The sequence below is a fragment of the Lynx rufus genome, unplaced genomic scaffold (genome assembly GCF_022079265.1).
Source record: "Lynx rufus isolate CCGP_SWC_20201006 ecotype Redwood Valley unplaced genomic scaffold, mLynRuf1.p SCAF_12, whole genome shotgun sequence".
Lineage (NCBI taxonomy): Eukaryota > Metazoa > Chordata > Mammalia > Carnivora > Felidae > Lynx > Lynx rufus.
In genome coordinates this window covers 68,635,087-68,654,520 of record NW_025814826.1, presented here as the reverse complement: position 1 = coordinate 68,654,520, position 19,434 = coordinate 68,635,087, and the positions used below count along the sequence as shown (strand labels likewise).

The 19,434-nt window shown below is 43.7% G+C and overlaps 1 protein-coding gene across 2 annotated transcripts in view; it reads right to left on the bottom strand.

The window, feature by feature from the left end:
* Positions 1-19,434, bottom strand: part of PPP1R16A (protein phosphatase 1 regulatory subunit 16A) — a 40,495-nt gene that overhangs the window by 16,874 nt on the left and 4,187 nt on the right. The window lies entirely within an intron of this gene.

The following is a 19,434-nucleotide window of genomic DNA, read 5'->3' as shown; positions in this document are numbered from 1 at the left end:
ACGCTATCTGTACAGAGCCCAACGCGGGGCTCAAACTCACGACCGTAAGACCATGACCTGGGCCCAAATCAAGAGTTGGCCACTTAACCCAATGAGCACCCAGGTGTTCCGCATTAAGAAAATCAGACAAACAAACAAAGTAAAAGGCACGGGGGACTAGAGGAAGAGGAGGAAAAGTGCCAGCTCCAAACCCCCCCTTGAACGAGGCAGGCCAGGCTGCTGAGAACTGCTGGAGCAGGATGGAGGTTCCCCACATCCTGTTTTCAATAATCATGTTACTGGCAGTGATGCTGGTATTTTTACCCTAAGACCATCCTAGGCTTATTGTGGGATGCAACAGATAAGTAGCTCACACCTATCGCTTGTAAGATAACAGTACTGTCATCCTGGCTCACAGAGAACCAAGATTCCGGGCATGGGAGAAAAAAAGATACAAACGTAAGAGTAAGGAGGTAAAGTTCCTGTGGTCCTAAATATGACCTGGAAGCCCCCATATAAACTTGTAATGTGGGGGTACCTGGGCGGCTAGGTCAGTGAGGCCTCAGACTCTTGATTTTGGTCCAGTCATGATCTCACGATTCGTGAGATCGAGCCCCACGTTGGGCTCTGTGCTGACAGCACGGAGCCTGTTTGGGATTCTTCTCTCCCTCTCTCTGCCCCTCCCCTGCTTGCATGCCCTTTCTCAAAATAAATAAAAGCTTAAAAAAAAAAAAAAAGAGTTTTCTTTCTACAAAAAGATTTAAAAAATATTTACAGAGTGAATGATATATTTGAGATTTGCTTCAAAATAACATAAAAAGTTTAGGTGAAACAAAACTGTCATGAGTTGGTAATTGTTGAAGTTGGGTGATGAATATGTGGGGACCATTATATCCTGTCTACATGTATAGACATTTGAAATTTTCCATTAGTAAAAGCTAAAATTTTTTTTTTTTTATTTTACCAGGGTAGACCATATGCTGGGACATAATCCAAGATTCAGCAGATTGATAAGGAATGAAAGCACACAGAATATGTTTACCAACCACAATGGAATTAAATTAGAAATCAATAACAAAAATATATCTAGAAAAACTCCCAAATATTTGGAAGCTTAAAAGCATATTTCTAAATAACCTACAGGCTAAGGTAGAAATCAAAATGGAAATTAGAACATATTTTGAGCTGAATGAAAATGTAAACATAACATATCAAAATATGTGAGATGCAGTTAAAGCAGTGCTTGGAAGGAAATATTTACCTTTGAAAGTTTAAATAAGAAGGTCAAATCAATGACCTAAGCTTCCACTTAAGAAGCTAGAAAAAGAGGGGAAAATTGGGGCACCTGGGTGGCTCAGTCAGTTAAACGTCAGACTCTTGATCTCAGCTCAGGTCTTGATCTCAGGGTTGTGAGTTCAAGCCCCTTTTTGGGCTCCACATTGGGTGTGAAGCTTACTTAAAACAAAACAAAATAATGTAGTAGTAGTAGTAGTAGTAGTAGTAGTAGTAGTAGTAGTAGTAATAGCAATAAAAAAGAGAGGAAAATTAAACCCAAAGTAAGTAAAATACAATACTAATAAGAACAGAAAATAATTAAATAGAAAATAGACAAATAGAGGAAAATGTTGAAACTAAAAGCTGTTCCTTTGAAAATCTCAATAAAATTGATACTCTTACTCAACTGATCAAGAAAGGAAAAGACAAAAACTACCAACATCATGAATGAAAAAGTGGACATCACTACAGATCTTACAGACCATTAAAAAGATTAAAATGACAGTGTTCTGAACAATTTATGACAATAAATTCAACAACTTAGGTCAAGGGTCAACAAACTATAACCCATAGACCAAATCTGGTCTACCACATGTTACTATAACTGAAGCTTTATGAGAATATAGCTATACTAGCTTGTTTATGTATTGTCTATGGCTGTTTTGTGCTACCACAACATAGTTGAGTAGCTGCAACAGAGACCACATGACCTGAAAAGCCTAAAATATTTACCATTTGGCCTTGTATGGAAAAAACTGCCATGTTTAACTTAGATAAATGGGCAAATTACCTGAATGAAACAAATTATCAAAATGAATTCAAGAAGAAACAGAAAATTTGAATAGCCCTGTATCTATTAAAGAAATTAAATTTACAGTAAGAAACTTTCCCCAAAAAAGTAACTCTAAGCCCAGATGGTTTCACTGGTAAATTACATCAAACACTTAAGGTAGAAATAATACCAAATCTACAAAAGCCCTTTCTAAAAATAGAAGAGAAAGGAACACGTCCCTAAGTCATTTTGTAAGGCCACTATTACCCTGACACTAAAACCAAAGACATAACAAGTTAAGAATACTATATACCAGGGTGCCTGGGTGGCTCAGTGGCTTAATCATCTTGACTTCAGCTCAGGTCATGATCTCAGAGTTTGTGAGTTCGAGCCCCACATGGGACTCTGTGCTGACAGCATGAAGCCTGCTTTGGACCCTCTGTCTCCCTCACTCTCTACTCCTCACCGTCCCCTGCTTGTGTGTGCACGTACTCTCCCCTACCCCCCACCCCACCCTGTCTCTCTCCAAAATAAACAAACATTAAAAAAAAATACTACACACCAATTTATTTATGAATAGCTTCAAAAATCCTTTTAACATTATTATCAAATTGAAACCAGCAATATATAAGAAGAATAATACATCATGACCAAGTCGGGTATATTTCAAGAATAAAAAATTGGTTTAACACTTTAAAACTCAAAATACAATCAAATCAATAAAAGTAGAGAATGCATTTGGCAAAATCCAACATCTGATCATGATAAAAATCAAACAAACTTTGGGGCTCCTGGTGGCCAGTCAGTTGAGCATCTAACTCTTGATTTCAGCTCAAGTCACCATCCCAGGATCATGGGATCAAGCCTTGCATCAGGCTCTACACTGAGCGTGGAGCCTGCTTAAAATTCTCATTCTCTCTCTCTCTCTCTCTCTCTCTCTCTCTCTCTCTCCCTCCCTCCCTCAATTGCACTTTCTCTGTAAAATTAAACAAACAAAAAAACTTTGAAAACTAGGAATAGAAGGAAAATTCCTCAGCTAAATCATGCCTAATGGGAAAGGAACGAACACTTTCCTCCTAGGATCAGGGACACCAATCCTGTTCAACCTTGTACTAGAGGTCCCAGCCAGTGCACTAAGCCAAGAAACAAAAAGCATGCAAATTGGAAAGGAAAATGTAAGACTCTTTAGATTCAGAAAGCATGTAGAAAGGTATGTAGAAGATATGTAGAAAATCCTTAGGAGGGCACCAGGGGGCTCAGTCAGTTAAACAGCCAACTCTTGGGTTTCAGCTCAGGTCATGATCTCACAGTTCGGGGGTTTGAGCCCCGAGTCAGTCTCTACACTGACAGCACACAGCCTGCTTGGGATTCTCTCTCTCCCTCTCTCTCTGCCCCTCCCCCACTCGTGCTCTGTCTCTCTCAAAATAAATAAATAAGCTTAAGAAAATCCTTAGGTATCTACAATAGAGATACTAGAATAAAGAAGTATATTTAGCAAGGCTGTGAAATACAAGGACAATGTCAAAATTAACTGTATGTCTGTACTGGCAACGAACAACTGGAAAGTGTAAAATGTTCATTATTATCTACAAAATTAATATCACAAAGTATGGAATACTTTGATACTCCCTTCAAAAAGTAGAGCCTAGAGCGCCTGGGGGGCTCAGTTGGCTGAGCGTCCGACTTCGGCTCAGGTCATGATCTCACGGTTTGTGGGTTTGACCCCCACGTCGGGCTCTGTGCTGACAGCTCGGAGCCTGGAGCCTGCTTTGGCTTCTGTGTCTCCCTCTCTCTCTGCCCCTCCCCCTATTCATACTCCATCTCTGTCTCAAAAATAAATAAATGTGAAAAAAAATTAAAAACAAAAAAAGGTAGAGCCTAATCCACTTCTCCCTCAGTATGGGTTGGATTTAGTTACTCACTTCTTTTTTAAGTTTATTTATTTTGAGAGAGGCAGAGCATGAGCGGGACAGTGGCAGAGAGAGAAGGAGAGAGAGAGAATCCCAAGCAGGCTCTACACTGTCAGTGCAGAACCCAATGTGGGACTCAAACTCACAAACCTCAAGATCAGGACCTAAGCCGAAATCAAGACTCTCAACCAACTGAGCCACCCGGGAGCCCCTGGGTACTCACTTCTAACAAACAGAAAACAAACAAAAGCAGAAATGGCAGTGGATAACTTCAGAGGTTAGGTCATAAAAGGTCATGCAGCCTCTTGCTTGCCCTCTCTTGGATCTCTGAGGCTGGAGGAAATTAGCTAGTATGCTGAGGCACTTGAGGAGTCTATGGAAAAGCCCGTGAGCGAGAGCTGGGGACAGCTAGCTTGTGAGCAGGTCCTCCGGCCCCAGTCCAGCCCTCAGCTGATGCAGCCCTGGCTATCCTAACGCAACCACATGATAACTTGAACGGGAACCACCTAGCTAAGCCATTTTTGAATTCCTGACCTACAGCAGCTGTTAGATAACAAATGTCTGCTGTTTCAAGCCCCTATCTTTTAGGGTAACGTGATACACATCAATAGACAATACAGTGTGAAATTAATAAAACGAAACCTTATTTAGAATGGAGTCTGGCGGCCAGCAGAGGGAGCTCTCGTGTCAATTACGCACCCACCAGGAGCCTTCCAGGGGGCTACTGCTTTCCTGCCTCTGCCTGCTGCAGGACTTTTAGTTGCCAACAGCCCCTCCTTCTCACCCCCTTTCCTCCCTAAAGAGCCTTGCTCTCCTGTGCTTTGCAGACCTGCCTGTGCTTCTGACAGAGCTTTCTTGTCCCGGGATGCAATTCCCTGCTATTCCCAAATAAACCCATTTTCACGGATAAAATAAGTGGCAGTTTGGGGCGCCTGGGTGGCTCAGTCGGTTAAGCATCTGACTTCGGCTCAGGTCATGATCTCGCAGTCTGTGAGTTTGAGCCCCGCGTCCGGCTCTGTGCTGACAGCTCAGAGCCTGGAGCCTGCTTCAGATTCTGTGTCTCCCTCTCTCTCTGACCCTCCCCCGTTCATGCTGTCTCTCCCTGTCTCAAAAATAAATAAATATAAAAAAAAAAAAAAGTGGCAGTTTTATCTTTAAGGTTAACATTACTTGGTGATCAGAAGTGAGGCCCGGAAGACCCCCAACAAATCTGAGGCTGTTGGGCAAGCAGGTACTCGTACCCACAGCGCCAACTGAGCTCAGTGCTTTCTTACCCACCCTGAAGTGTGAGGGGAAATTTTCTCCTAGATTCCAAGCTCTCCTCTCTGTTCGAGCTCTCAATGCTGTTCAGTGTCTGTTTCAAGGCCTTGTTTTTTTTTTTTTTTTTTTTTTTTAATTTTTTTTTTCAACGTTTATTTATTTTTGGGACAGAGAGAGACAGAGCATGAACGGGGGAGGGGCAGAGAGAGAGGGAGACACAGAATCGGAAACAGGCTCCAGGCTCTGAGCCATCAGCCCAGAGCCTGACGCGGGGCTCGAACTCCCGGACCGCGAGATCGTGACCTGGCTGAAGTCGGACGCTTAACCGACTGCGCCACCCAGGCGCCCCAAGGCCTTGTTTTTTTCTGAGAATAACCCATTTGGCCTCAGTCCGACTCCCACTTGGAACTAGACTGTTCCTTTTGGAACCATGCTGGCCTTTGGTCTGATTCCTTCTGGAGCCAGGCTGTTCCCACTGAAAGTGTGCTGTTTAGGGATTATTCTCTTTGCTCTAGAGAAAAGCCTCTAGGGATCATAAGTGCTTTGAGTATGTCCTCCCTACTGGTTTTAAGTTTGAAAACTATGGTCTCAGGGCACCCAGGTGGCTCATCTGGTTAAGCATCCAACTCTTAATTTCGGCTCAGCTCATGATCTCACAGTTCGTGAGTTTGAGCCCCACGTCAGGCTCTGTGCTGACAGAGCAGAGTCTGCTTGGAATTCTCTCTCTCTCTCTGCCTCTCTGCTGTGCTCACTCTCTCTCAAAATAAACAAACATTTAAAAACTATGGTCTCAGGTGGCTCAGTTGGTCAAGCATCCGACTTTGGCTCAGGTCATGATCTCATGGCTCGTGAGTTCGAGCCCCCGGTTGGGCTCTGGGCTGATAGCTCAGAGCCTGGAGCCTGCTTCAGTTTCTGCCTCTGTGTGTGTGTGTGTGTGTGTGTGTGTGTGTGTGTGTGTGTGTCTGCCCTTCCCCCGCCTCATGCTCTGTCTCTCTGTCTCAAAAATAAAGAAACAATAAAAAAAATTATAAAATAAGGGGGGGAGCACCTGGGTGGCTCAGTTGGTTGGGCGTCCAACTTCAGCTCAGGTCATGATCTCACAGGTTCGAGAGTTCGAGCCCCACATCAGGCTCTGTGCTGACAGCTCAATGCCTGGAGCCTGCTTCAGATTCTATGTCTCCCTCTCTCTCTCTGCCCCTCCCCTGCTCGTGCTCTGTCTCTGTCTCTCAAAAAGTGAATAAACGTTAAAAAAAATATTTAAAAAAATAAATAAAAATAAAAACTATGGTCTCTCCACATGCTCATTTATAAGTAAATGGACTGACTTAACCAAAAGTAATTTAGAACTTTAATGGCCATTATGGGGAAGGGAGGGGAAGGGAGGGGAAGGGAAGGGAAGGGAGATACTCTGAATGGGATGCCTACTTTATTTTATTTTATTTTATTTTATTTTATTTTACTTTATTTTATTTTATTTTTATTAATTTTTGAGGCAGAGAGAGACAGAGCATGAGCAGGGGAGGGGCAGAGAGAGAGGGAGACACAGAATCTGAACCAGGCTCCAGGCTCTGAGCTGTCAGCACAGAGCGTTGCCGACACGGGGCTCGAACTCACAGGGTGTGAGATCATGACCTGGGCTGAAGTCAGACACTTAACCGACTGAGCTACCCAGGCGCCCCAGGGATGCCTACTTTATTATATAAAAAAAAATATTTTTTAATGTTTATTTATTTTTGACAGATAAAGAGACAGAGCATGAGCAGGGGAGGGCAGAGAGAGAGGGAGACACAGAATCTGAAGCAGGCTCCAGGCTCCGAGCTGTCAGCACAGAGCCCGATGCAGGGCTCGAACCCACAGACCGCGAGATCATGACCTCAGCTGAAGTCAGACGCTCAACCAACTGAGCCACCCAGGCACCCCTTGGGATGCCTACTTTAAATGGTATCTTGAGGCTCCCAAATGTTTTCAGGATTCTAAATTTGCCTCTTTGAAAAATACTATTTTGGGCACTGGGGTGGCTCAGTCAGTTGACTGTCTGACTTCAGCTCAGGTCATGATCTCATGGTTTCAGAGTTCGAGCCCCGTATCAGGCTGTCTGCTGTCAGTGCTGAGCCTGCTTCAGATCCTCTGTCCCCCACTGCCCTCCGTCCTCTGCCCCTCTCCTGCTCATACCTTCTCTCTCAAAAATAAATAAACATTACAAAAAAGAAAAGAAAGATACTATTTCTCTTTTAAATGTATTCATTTATTTTGAGAGAGAGAGAGAGAGAGAGAGAGAGAGAGAGAGCACCCACACGCAGAGGAGGGGCAGAGAGAGAGGGAGAGAGAGAGAATCCCAAGCAGGCTCCACACTGTCCGCATGGAGCCCGACTCAAGGCTCAAACTCACTGGCCGGGACACCATGACCCGAGCGAGATCAAGAGACCAACACTTAACTGATGGGCCCACCCAGGCGCGCCGAAAAATACTGTTTCTAAGTTAACTGAGGCAAACCAACAATTAACAGGAGTCACAATGGCTTCTGAGGCCTCCTGCCCCTTCCCCATCCTCTTTGTCTGCAGACGCAGCAGCTACTTACGCCCAGTGCTTTTTTCCTTTCTCTGCCAAACTTGCCTTTTCCTTTGAACCTCTCCCCTCTCCCCCCTCTACTGAATCTATTAAAACTTGGCCCTTCAAAGTTAAGTCTTCTGGGGGCGCCTGGGTGGCTCAGGGGGTTGAGCATCCGACTGTTGATTTCAGCTCAAGTCATGATCCGAGGGTTGTGGGTTCGAGCCCCGTGTAAGGCTCTGTGCTGACAGTACGGAACCTGCTTGAGATTCTCACTCTCTCCCTCTCTCTCTGCCCCTCCCCACCCTCTCTCCTCCATTCTCTCTCTCTCAAAATAAATAAATAAACATTAAAAACAAAAAGTAAAGTAACTGAAGACTCTCCTGGGTTTGCTGAAGAGTTTAACATAGTGATTCAAACTTCTCTACCTGGTCTCTCAGATTTTTATCAATTAGGCCACACATATTGGTGAGTGCCAGGCCAAATGTAGGATAAAGCTAGCCAAAAGGGAACATCCTGGAGGGATCTTAGAGAAACAAACCCCTAGCTGTGGGCAAGATACCAGCACACTAGCTAGAAACCTCTACAGAGCAAGGACAGGTGAGCCAAATTTGGACTCTTAACTGCCAGAGCCACCCAGATGGCCCTCAACAGCTTTTCTCAAGCCTGCAGACTGGAATAAAAGTCAGGCTTGTACACAGAAGCCTGATGAACCTGTTCATAATTACAACTGGCTCCAAACTGTCTTTAAAAAAACTTCTGGTCCTCCTTCAGCAACTGGCTCCACCCAGGGAGCGCTCAACTCTGCGGTTACAAACAGGCTAAAGTGGTCTTTCTCCTTTAGTTAAAAGGACCAGGATGCAACGATGTCAGCCCCAGATTTAATCTGGCAGACCACATCAGTCATATGCTAGATGAGTCACATAACAGAAAGACCAATAAAATTCTTAATTTTCAACTCTGGGAAAGAAGCTCCCGGAACAAACCAAACCCCTCAAGTCTCTGTTGTCACCGCAGAGTGCCAGGACACCGGCAGAGCACTCCAGGTGCCCTCAGCCCTCTCGCCAGCCTTTGCAAAGTCCTCATTCCCCATGGTGGGGCTCCGAGGGACTACAAGGCTCTTCACGGCCCTCCCTCTTGGGATCAGCTTGGAGAAACCACTCCATAGATCAGGAATGAATGTTTCTGTCCTAACGGACAGCACAGCTACAATCCTGGTGCCCGGCTACCTGCCTCGAGGTACTCAAACAGCTCAGACAGTCGGGGTCTCTAGTAAACTTGTAATAAACCTGTCTCTGAGCCCACTCTCTGTCTAGGCCTCTGAGAGACACCTACCCTTTTCTCCTTAGTTCTTCCAACCTATTCAGTTATTGGATTGAGGTCTTAGAAAAGTATCATGCCAGAATTTTTTTCTCACAAAGGAGGAAAATAATTCTAGGATTTTACAACAGTAATCAAAATAGCCAACCAGGGCAGTTAAATCACGCTTTGCTGTCTTTTATTTTCTGTTTCTGACTCTCACTGCCACCCTGTTTATGGGCAAAATCCTCAACTGATATTTGCAGAATCCACAAGGCACCTCCCCTCAAGATTCCAATGGATCCCTCGAGGGGTGTCTGGGGGGCTTGGGTCATGATCTCACGGCTTGTGAGCTCGAGCCCCGCGTGGGGTTCTGTGCTGACAGCTCAGAGCCTGGAGCCTGCTTCACATTCTGTGTCTCCCTCTCTCTTTGCCCCTCTTGCACTCATGCATTTTCTCTCTCTCTCTCTCTCTCTCTCATAAGTAAATAAATAAATACATAAATAAGCAAGCAAACAAACAAACAAACAAACGTTAAAAAAAAAAATAGGTCACCTCAAACCCTCTCCCCAGAATTAATACCTATAGGTAAGCCCTGGAAGGCATCAAGCCCATAACAGGTTAGGAGGCTTAGGGCCCCATCATCCCCTGCACTAGTCCCTGTAATACCATTTTACCTGTAAGAAAACCCAATGGCCACAGAAGGGAAGTTTGTCCAGAACCTCCCAGCAATAAATAACACTGTTATCCCTCAACACCCTCTTGTTCCTAACCCACATGTGCTAACGTCCATTCCCAATGAAAGCAAATTTTTCACTGTAATTGACCGAAGAGTACATTTAGTTTTCCAGCCGATAAGGATAGCCAGCCAGAATCTGTTTCCCTTCACTTGGGAAGAACAGGAATCCGCCCGGACAGTAATGCCCTAGGCCTACAGAGACTTCTTCTTACTTTTCACAAACCTTAAAAGCCAATTTGGATGACAGCAAGTTTTCTGCAGGCTCTACTTTGTCACAATATGTAGATGATTTGCTTCTCTGCTCCCCTCCTCCTGCCACTTCACAGGAGAGCATCCACATGTTAAAACTTTTGGCCTTAAAGAGACAGAAAGTGGGAATGCAAGCTGGTGCAGCCATTTTGGAAAACAGTATGGAGGTTCCTCAAAAAACTAAAAATAGAACTACCCTATGACCCAGGAATTGCACTACTAGGCATTTACCCACGGGATGCAGGTGTGCTGTTTCAAAGGGACACATGCACCCCCATGTTTATAGCAGCACTATCGCCAAGAGCCAAAGTATGGAAAGAGCCCAAATGTCCATCGATGGATGAATGGATAAAGATGACGTGGTTTATATATACAATGGAGTATCACTCGGCAATCAAAAAGAATGAAATCTTGCCACTGGCAACTACGTGGATGGAACAGGAGGGTATTATGCTAAGTGAAATTAGTCAGAGAAAGGCAAATATCATATGATTTCACTCATGAAGACTTTAAGAGGCAAAACAGAGGAACATAAAGGAAGGGAAACAAAAAGAATATAAAAACAGGGAGGGGGATAAAACATAAGAGACTCATAAATATGGAGAACAGAGGGTTACTGGAGGGGTTGTGGGAGGAGAGATGGGCTAATTGGGTAAGGGGCATTAAGAAATCCACTTCTGAAATCATTGTTGCACTATATGCTAACTAATTTGGATGTAAATTATATTAAAAAATAAATAAGTAAAATAAAATATTGTTGTTCAATCTCCAAATTAAAACAAAAAGAGAGAGAGAGAGAGAGAGAGAGAGACAGTCTCTCTGAACCCCACAAAAAAACCTTCAATTTGCTCAAACTCAGGTTCAATACTTTGGGCATCTGATCTTGAAGGAAAGACTACATTTGGACCCAGACAAAACCCCTCATGACTGCTTAATGCTGACAGATCACCTTCTGACCCCCATGACAATTTGCAGGAAACTCCTTTAGCCAATGCAGATGTTTCATAGTCTACTAATGGTTCTTAAAGGATGAAAATGGGACTGGCTGGCTCAGTCAGTGGACCATGTGACTCTTGATCTTAAGGTCATAGGTTCAAGCCCCACGTTGGGTGTAGAGATTATTTAAAAATTTTTTAAAAATCTTAAAAAAAAAAAAAAAGAACGGGGCGTCGGTGGCTCAGTCGGTTGAGCATCTGACTTTGGCTCAGGTCATGATCTTGCCGTCTGGTCTGTGGGTTCGAGCCCCACAAGGGGCTCCGTGCTGACAGCTCAGAGTCCGGAGCCTGCTTCAGATTCTGAGTCTCCCTCTCTCTCTGCCCCTCCCCTGCTCGCGCTCTGTCTCTTTCTGTCTTTGTCTCTGTCTCTCTCTCTCAAAAATTAATAAACATTTTTTTAAATGTTAAAACGATAAAGGATGAAAATGGTAAATATGGTGCTGGGTATACTATTGCACCCTCTTGAAGTCACTGAGACGGCACCTTGACCTCCGGCCACTCCAACACGATAGCCTGAGCTCTGCAGCTTACTCTAGCTTGTATCTTCATCCATGACAAAACCAGAAACATTTTCCATAGAAAAAATGCTGCTTTCAAGGAAACCAATGGCCAAAACCTTTGTCATGGTCCAAAAGGATGTTCTCCCAAATGATGATTTGGAAAAGTTGATAAGAGATATCCAAGAATTGGCCCCAGAGATGAAAAACAGTATTGGAAATCTAGTAATTACCGGCTCAACAAGAAGAGAACTCTGGTTTGAACCAAATAACAATCCAGCCTTCCCAGAAATTCTAAAGTTCGCACTACCTCCCTCCATACATGCATTAAATCATGGTCTACTGACAGAATGGTAGCATTCATGAACCACTATCTGTGGAGAAATAGAAGAAAGGGTGCCCATAGCATCTACCTTGCTTTCCCACCAATCCAAAGTATAATCCAGGGAAATCTGTTCACACAAGTGGATTTCACACAGCTTTCCCATCTCGCAGGTATAAATATATATGTTTTAGTCATGGTTTGTATGGTTTCTCACTGGACCAAAGCTTTCTTTTCTAGACGGGCCAATGCTTCTTCTGTGGCTAACATTCTATTAGAAAAGGGAGCGCCTGGGTGGCTCAGTCGGTTAAGCGTCTGACTTCAGCTCAGGTCATGATCTCAAGGTTCATGGGTTCTAGCCCCGTGTCAGGCTCTGTGCTGACAGCTCAGAGCCTGGAGCCTGGTTCAGATTCTGTGTCTCCCTCTCTCTCTGTTCCTCCCCTGCTCATGCTCTGTCTCTCTCAACAATAAATAAACATTAAAAAAAAAATTACATTCTATTAGAAAAGATTATCCCTACCCAGGGATCTCCTCTTGAACTTTGCAGTCATCAGGGAACTCATTTCACTGGCCAGTTCAACAACACATTCAATTTGTACCCTACCTTCAATCCTCAGAGTTGGCTGGGTGTACTAACTGTGGCATTGAAACTCAACTAGCACAGTTGGTAGGGACCCTCCAAGTACCTTGGCTAAAAGCATTGCCATTAGTCCTTCTAAACCTCAGATTCACTCCCTTGGAAACTCACAAGTTTTTAGCCTTTGAGGTAGTCATAAGACATCCAGTGCACTTGGCTTCTCCCTCCTTTGACTGACAGTTGAAAAAAGAAGATGTATTTCAATATTGTAAAGCTATAATTGCTTCTAATAAAAGCAACCATGCTTTGGGGAGCCTGGCTGGCTCAGTTGGTAGAGCATGTGACTCTTGATCTCGGGTTATGAGTTTGAGCCCCACACTGGGTGTAGAAATTACTTAAACAAAAATGAATAAAATCTTTAAAAAAAAAAAAAAAAAAAAAAAAAAGAAGTAACCATGCTTTGATAATCTCTTCACCGTGCATTCCCAGGAGACAATGACCTGGAGCATCACACCTTGTAACCTGAACATTTTAGACTCTAACTTCTCTGAAAAGGCCCTTATCAGGTCCTGTGACCACCCTTTGTTCACCAAAGTCTTTGGAAGAGACTCTTGGATTCACGTGATACATCTAAAGAAAGCACCAGAGCCTGCCTAGCCCTGCACATCTGGTCACCTGGAATAAAGACCCCCCCAAACTGAGGCAGACGGCATCTGAAGAGACAGCTTTCCTAAGACGTCCAGACTAGGCCTCTGTACCTTTTTCTCACTGTTGTTTCTTATCTCTTTTTCATGGAAAGACAATGCCCTTGTCTGCATTTCCCAAGCCCTTGGGAAAGGGGGAAACTTCTATGATTATGGCCCTTCAGAAACAACCTCATCGTGATCCCATGAGAAATTAATTTTTCACTTGCTTTTTCTGAAGGGCTAGAAGGTTCAGAATTCACAAAAGTCTTCTTTCAACTGAAATATTAACTGACTTTGGATTCTTATTCAAATTCACGCCTCTGAATTTGCAACCCTATAGGCTATACTATCTGATCTGTAACACGTTTGGTTCCAAACAATTCTTTTGAGATAACAATTCTGTTTTAAACCATCTTTGAAGTTTTGCTGTTTTGCACAAAATTCATCAGCTATCGCTTCATGTTTATACCGTCACTGCACCTTCTCAAATGCACCTGGTTAGTTCCTCAGTGTGCTCCTCTGCCTTCATGAAGGTCTAGGTGGAGACCTCCAGGGGTATCTGGGGGTCTCAGTCGGTTAAGCGTCAGACTCTTGATTTCGGCTCAGGTCACGATCTCACAGTTCGTGGGATTGAGCTCTGTGTTGGGATGTGCACACGCACTTGGTCTCTCTCAAAATAAACACTAAAAAAAAGCGGGGGGTGGGGTCACCTGGGTGGCTCAGTCAGTTAAGCATCCGACTTCGGCTCAGGTCATGATCTTGCGGTTTGGGAATTGGAGCCCGGCATTGGGCTCTGTGCTGACAGCTCAGAGCCTGAAGCCTGGTTCAGATTGTGTCTCCCTCTCTCTCTCTGCCCATCCCCCACTCTCACTCTGTCTCTCTCTCTCTTTCTCTCAAAAATAAATAAACATTTTTGGCACAAAAACAGACACTCAGATCAATGGAACAGAATAGAGAACCCAGAAATGGACTCACAAACGTATGGCCAACTAATCTTTGACGAAGCAGTAAAGAATAGCCAATGGAATAAGGACAGTCTCTTCAGCTGGGAAAACTGGACAGCAACATGCAGAAGAATGAACCTGGACCACTTTCTTACACCAGACACAAAAATAAACTCAAAATGGATGAAAGGCCTAAATGTAAGACAGGAAACCATCAAAATCCTCAAGGAGAAAGCAGGCAAAAACTTCTTTGATTTTGGCCACAGCAACTTCTTACTCAACACGTCTCTGGAAGCAAGGGAAACAGAAGCAAAAATGAACTATTGGGACCTCATCAAAATAAAAAGCTTCTGCACAGCAAAGGAAATAATCAGCAAAACTAAAAGGCAACCGACACAATGGGAGAAGATATTTGCAAACGACATATCAGATAAAGAGTTAGTATCCAAAATCTAGAAAGAACTTGTCAAACTCAGCACCCAAAAAACAATCCAGTGAAGAAATGGGCAAAAGACATGAATAGACACTTCTCCAAGGAAGACATCCAGATGGCCAACCAACACATGAAAAAATGCTTATCATCACTCATCATCAGGAAAATACAAATCAAAACCACAATGAGATGATACCACCTCACACCTGTCAGAATGGCTAACATTAACAACTCAGGCAACAACAGATGTTGGCAAGGATGCGAGGATGCGGAGAAAGAGGATCTCTTTTGCATTGTTGGTGGGAATGCAAGCTGGTGCAGCTGCTCTGGAAAACAGTACGGAGGTTCCTCAAAAAATTAAAAATAGAACTACCCTATGACCCAGCAATTGCACTACTAGGTATTTACCCAAGGGATACAGGTATGCTGTTTTGAAGGGACACATGCACCCCAATGTTTAGAGCAGTGCTATCACCAATAGCCAAAGTATGGAAAGAGCCCAAATGTCCATTGATGGATGAATGGATAAAAAAGATGTGGGGGCGCCTGGGTGGCTCAGTCTGTTGGGCGTCCAACTTCGGCTCAGGTCATGATCTCGCGGTTCATGAGTTCGAGCCCCCACTTCGGGCTCCATGCTCACAGCTTGGAGCCTGAAGCCTGTTTTGGATTCTGTGTCTCCCTCTCTCTCTCCTCCTCCCCTGCTTGCACCCTATCTCTCTCTCAAAAATAAATAAACATTAAAAAAAAAACTTAAAAAAATATGGGGGCGCCTGGGTGGCTCAGTTGGGTAAGGCTCAGGTCATGAGCTCACGGTTCATGAGTTTGAGCCCCACATCAGGCTCCGTGCTGATGGTGTGAAGCCCGCTTGGGATTCTCTCTCTCTCCCTGTCTCTCTGCCCCTCCTCTGCTCTAACTCTCTCTCAAAATAAATAAATAAACTTAAACAAATTTTTTAATAAAAAAAATATATGGAAGACAGATGGGAAGTACCTTTGAGTTCTCTGTCCTAACCTTCTTTGTTACTCAAATGTGGCCTTAAGTGAAATGCTGTGCAGTTTCCTTCTCACATAGGACATGACGATCAGGAAAAGTCTTCCCTGGTACTAAGGGGCAAAACCAGCAAATGTGGAGAACCTGCCTCTTGATTAGTGACACCCGCAAAGAGAGATTTTAATCAAAAGGGGATGTGAGGATCAGTAATGAGAAGTCAGTCGGGAGGCCAGCAGGGGGAGTCCTCGCTGACCCCGCCCCACTGCTCATCAATTGCACATCTCTTAGGAGGAGACAAACCATGCCCAGCCTTACTGCTTTACTACCCTAGCAAGAAGATTTCATTCTCCTGCAGCAACAGCCCAGCCAATGATAAGCCAGTATACTTACAACCCCCAGTTTACTCCAACCCCCCTCTCCTCTATAAAACGGCGGTCCTCTGCTTTGCTCTATTCCTCCCCTTCCTTGTGTACACTTGCCTGTGGCTTGCTTGTCCGAGATTGCAATTCTCTGCTATACACAAATAAACACAAATTTTTGCTGGCAAAATAAATGCATTTTTACTTTTATGGTTAACAACCGAGAACTAAATAAATGTAGAAATATACTATTTTCTATATTGTTAAAATATCAATTCTCCCCAAAATAGATCTAAAGCTTCAATACAATCCCAATCAAAATCTCAGAGAGCCATTTGGAAAAACTGACAAGCTAATTCTAAAATTTATATAGAACTGCTTAATATCTTGAAGAGCCAAAATGACTTGAAAAAGAGAAGAAGCTGGGCGCCCAGGTGGCTCGGTTGAGCATCTGACTCTTGATTTCAGCTCAGGTCATGATCCCAGGGTCGTGGGATTGAGCCCCACATCAAGCTCTGCACTGAGCATGGAGCCTGCTTAAGATTCTTTCTCTCTCTCTCTCTCTCTCTCTCTCTCTCTCTCTCCCCCTCTGCCCCTCTTCCCCATTCATGCTCGCTCACTCTCTCTCTCAAATAAAAAAGAGAGAAGACAAGTTGGACAACTTACACTACTTGATCTCAAGAATTATTATAAAGCTCTAATAATCAGGTCTGTGGGATATTAGCATAGGATCAATGAACAACATAGAAAATTCCTGAAAATACACCCACGAATAAACCGTCAGTTGATTTTTTTTTTAATATTTATTTATTTTGAGAGACAGCAAGCGAGCGAGAGAGCAGGGGAGGGTCAGACAGAGAGAGAGAGAGAGAGAGAGACAAAGAGCGAGAGAATCCCAAGTGGGCTCTTTGCTGTCAGCACCCAGCCCAAGGTGGGGCTCGATCTCACAACCATGAGATCATGACCTGAGCTGAAATCAAGAACCGATGGTCAACTTAGCCACCCAGGTGCCCCTCAATTGATTTTTTTAAATTAATTTTATTTTTTTAATTTACATCCAAATTAGTTAGCATATAGTGCAACAATGATTCCTTAGTGCCCCTCCCCCATTTAGCCCATCCCCCCTCCCACAACCCCTCCAGTAACCCTCTGTTCTCCATATTTAAGAGTCTCTTATGCTTTGTCCCCATCCCTGTTTTTATATTATTTTTATTCCCTTCACTTACGTTCATCTGTTTTGTCTCTTAAAGTCTTCATGAGTGAAATCATATGATATTTGCCTTTCTCTGACTAATTTCACTTAGCATAATACCCTCCCGTTCCATCCACGCAGTTGCAAATGGCAAGATTTCATTCTTTTTGATTGCCGAGTGATACTCCATTGTATATATAAACCACATCATCTTTTTTTTTTTTTAAATTTTTTTTTTTCAACGTTTATTTATTTTTGGGACAGAGAGAGACAGAGCATGAACGGGGGAGGGGCAGAGAGAGAGGGAGACACAGAATCGGAAACAGGCTCCAGGCTCTGAGCCATCAGCCCAGAGCCCGACGCGGGGCTCGAACTCACGGACCGCGAGATCGTGACCTGGCTGAAGTCGGACGCTTAAACCGACTGCGCCACCCAGGCGCCCCTAAACCACATCATCTTTATCCATTCATCCATCGATGGACATTTGGGCTCTTTCCATACTTTTGGCTCTTGTCGATAGTGCTGCTATAAACACTGGGGTGCATGTGTCCCTTGGAAACAGCACACCTGCATCCCGTGGGTAAATGCCTAGTAGTGCAATTGCTGGGTGGTGGGGTAGTTCTATTTTTAGTTTTTTGAGGAACCTCCATACTGTTTTCCAGAGTGGCTGCACCAGCTTGCATTCCCATCTCAATTGATTTTTTTTTTAATTTTTTTTCAACGTTTATTTATTTTTGGGACAGAGAGAGACAGAGCATGAATGGGGGAGGGGCAGAGAGAGAGGGAGACACAGAATCGGAAACAGGCTCCAGGCTCCGAGCCGTCAGCCCAGAGCCTGACGCGGGGCTCGAACTCGCGGACCGCGACATCGTGACCTGGCTGAAGTCGGACGCTTAACCGACTGCGCCACGCAGGCGCCCCTCAATTGATTTTTAACAAAGATCTTAAGGTAACACAATGGGGAGAGGATGGTCTTCAAAACACGGTGCTAGAATGACAGCATATACATGTGGAAAACTACGACACTTCCTCTACTCACACCATAAAGGAAAAAACACTGACAAACTGGACTTCATCAAAATTAAAAGTGTCCCCTGCTTAAGATACTGGTAAGAAAATTAAAAGGCAAGTCATAGACTGTGGGAACAAATTTGCAACATATATATATATATATATATATATATATATATATATAATCTATATATATATATATATATATGTATATATGTACATATATATGTATATATATGGCAAAGAACCCACATCCTGAATATGTAAAGAATTCTTAAAACTTGATAAGATAAACGATCCATATTGTAAGGGCAAAAGATTTGAACAGACACTTCACAAAAGAAGATATACAAATGGCCAGTAAAACACATTTGAAAAGATACTCAACACCATGGTCATTGGGGAAATGTAAATTAAAGTTTCAATGAGCTACCGTCTCACATCCACGAAAGTGGCTAAACTTTAAAAGGATGGCAACACTGAATTGAGAACAAGGAACAACTGGGAACATAAAATGATAGCAAACGTTTTGGCAAATAATTTGGCACTTTCTTATGTAGTTACTTATACACTTCGACCCATCGTTTCTATCATTTCAGCAAGAGAAATAAACATACATCCACATATAGACTTGTATACATGAATATTCACAGCAGCTTTATTCACAATAGCCCCAAACTGGAGAGAAACGAAATGCTCATCGACAGACGTAACTACAGCTCAAATAATGGTATATCTATTCGGTGGAACCGCGCAGCAAAGAGTGACCTACTGATACCTGTACCACCTCAATTTCCAAACATTATGCCTGGTGAAGGAAGTCAAACACAAAGTGTTCACTCCACGGCATTCCATTTACGTGAATTCTAAAAAAGGGACACTGAAGCTACAGTAACAGCAGATCAGTAGTTGCCTGGGGCCCAGTGGAGGGAGGACTGGCCACAGAGGAATGAGGGAACTTCTGAGGGTGGGAGAATGTTGTACATCTGGACTATGGTGGATTTACAAAGATGTGTACATCTACCAAAACCCAGCAGACCACACATAAAATAGATGTTTTATTATATGTAAGTTATACCTCAATAAAGTTTGATGTGAAAAAAAGTACCCATTCCCAAAGTTTTATCCTGGCCTCTACACCCTATGTGGTCTGGCCCCTGCTGGCCTCGCCATCTCCTTGCACGCCTCCCTCTCCACCTTCCACTCTATACCTGCTTCCTGCTTCCTGCTTCCTGCTTCCTGCTTTCTACACCTCGGAAACCTCCAGCTCCAGAGACCACAGTGGCTGGGAGCTGAGTTCAGGAACCAGACTCAAACTCTGGGTTTGAAGCAGTGGGAAGCTGAGGAGACCGGTCAAGTTTCTTGACCTCTTTTCCTCAGTTTTCTTATCCATAAACG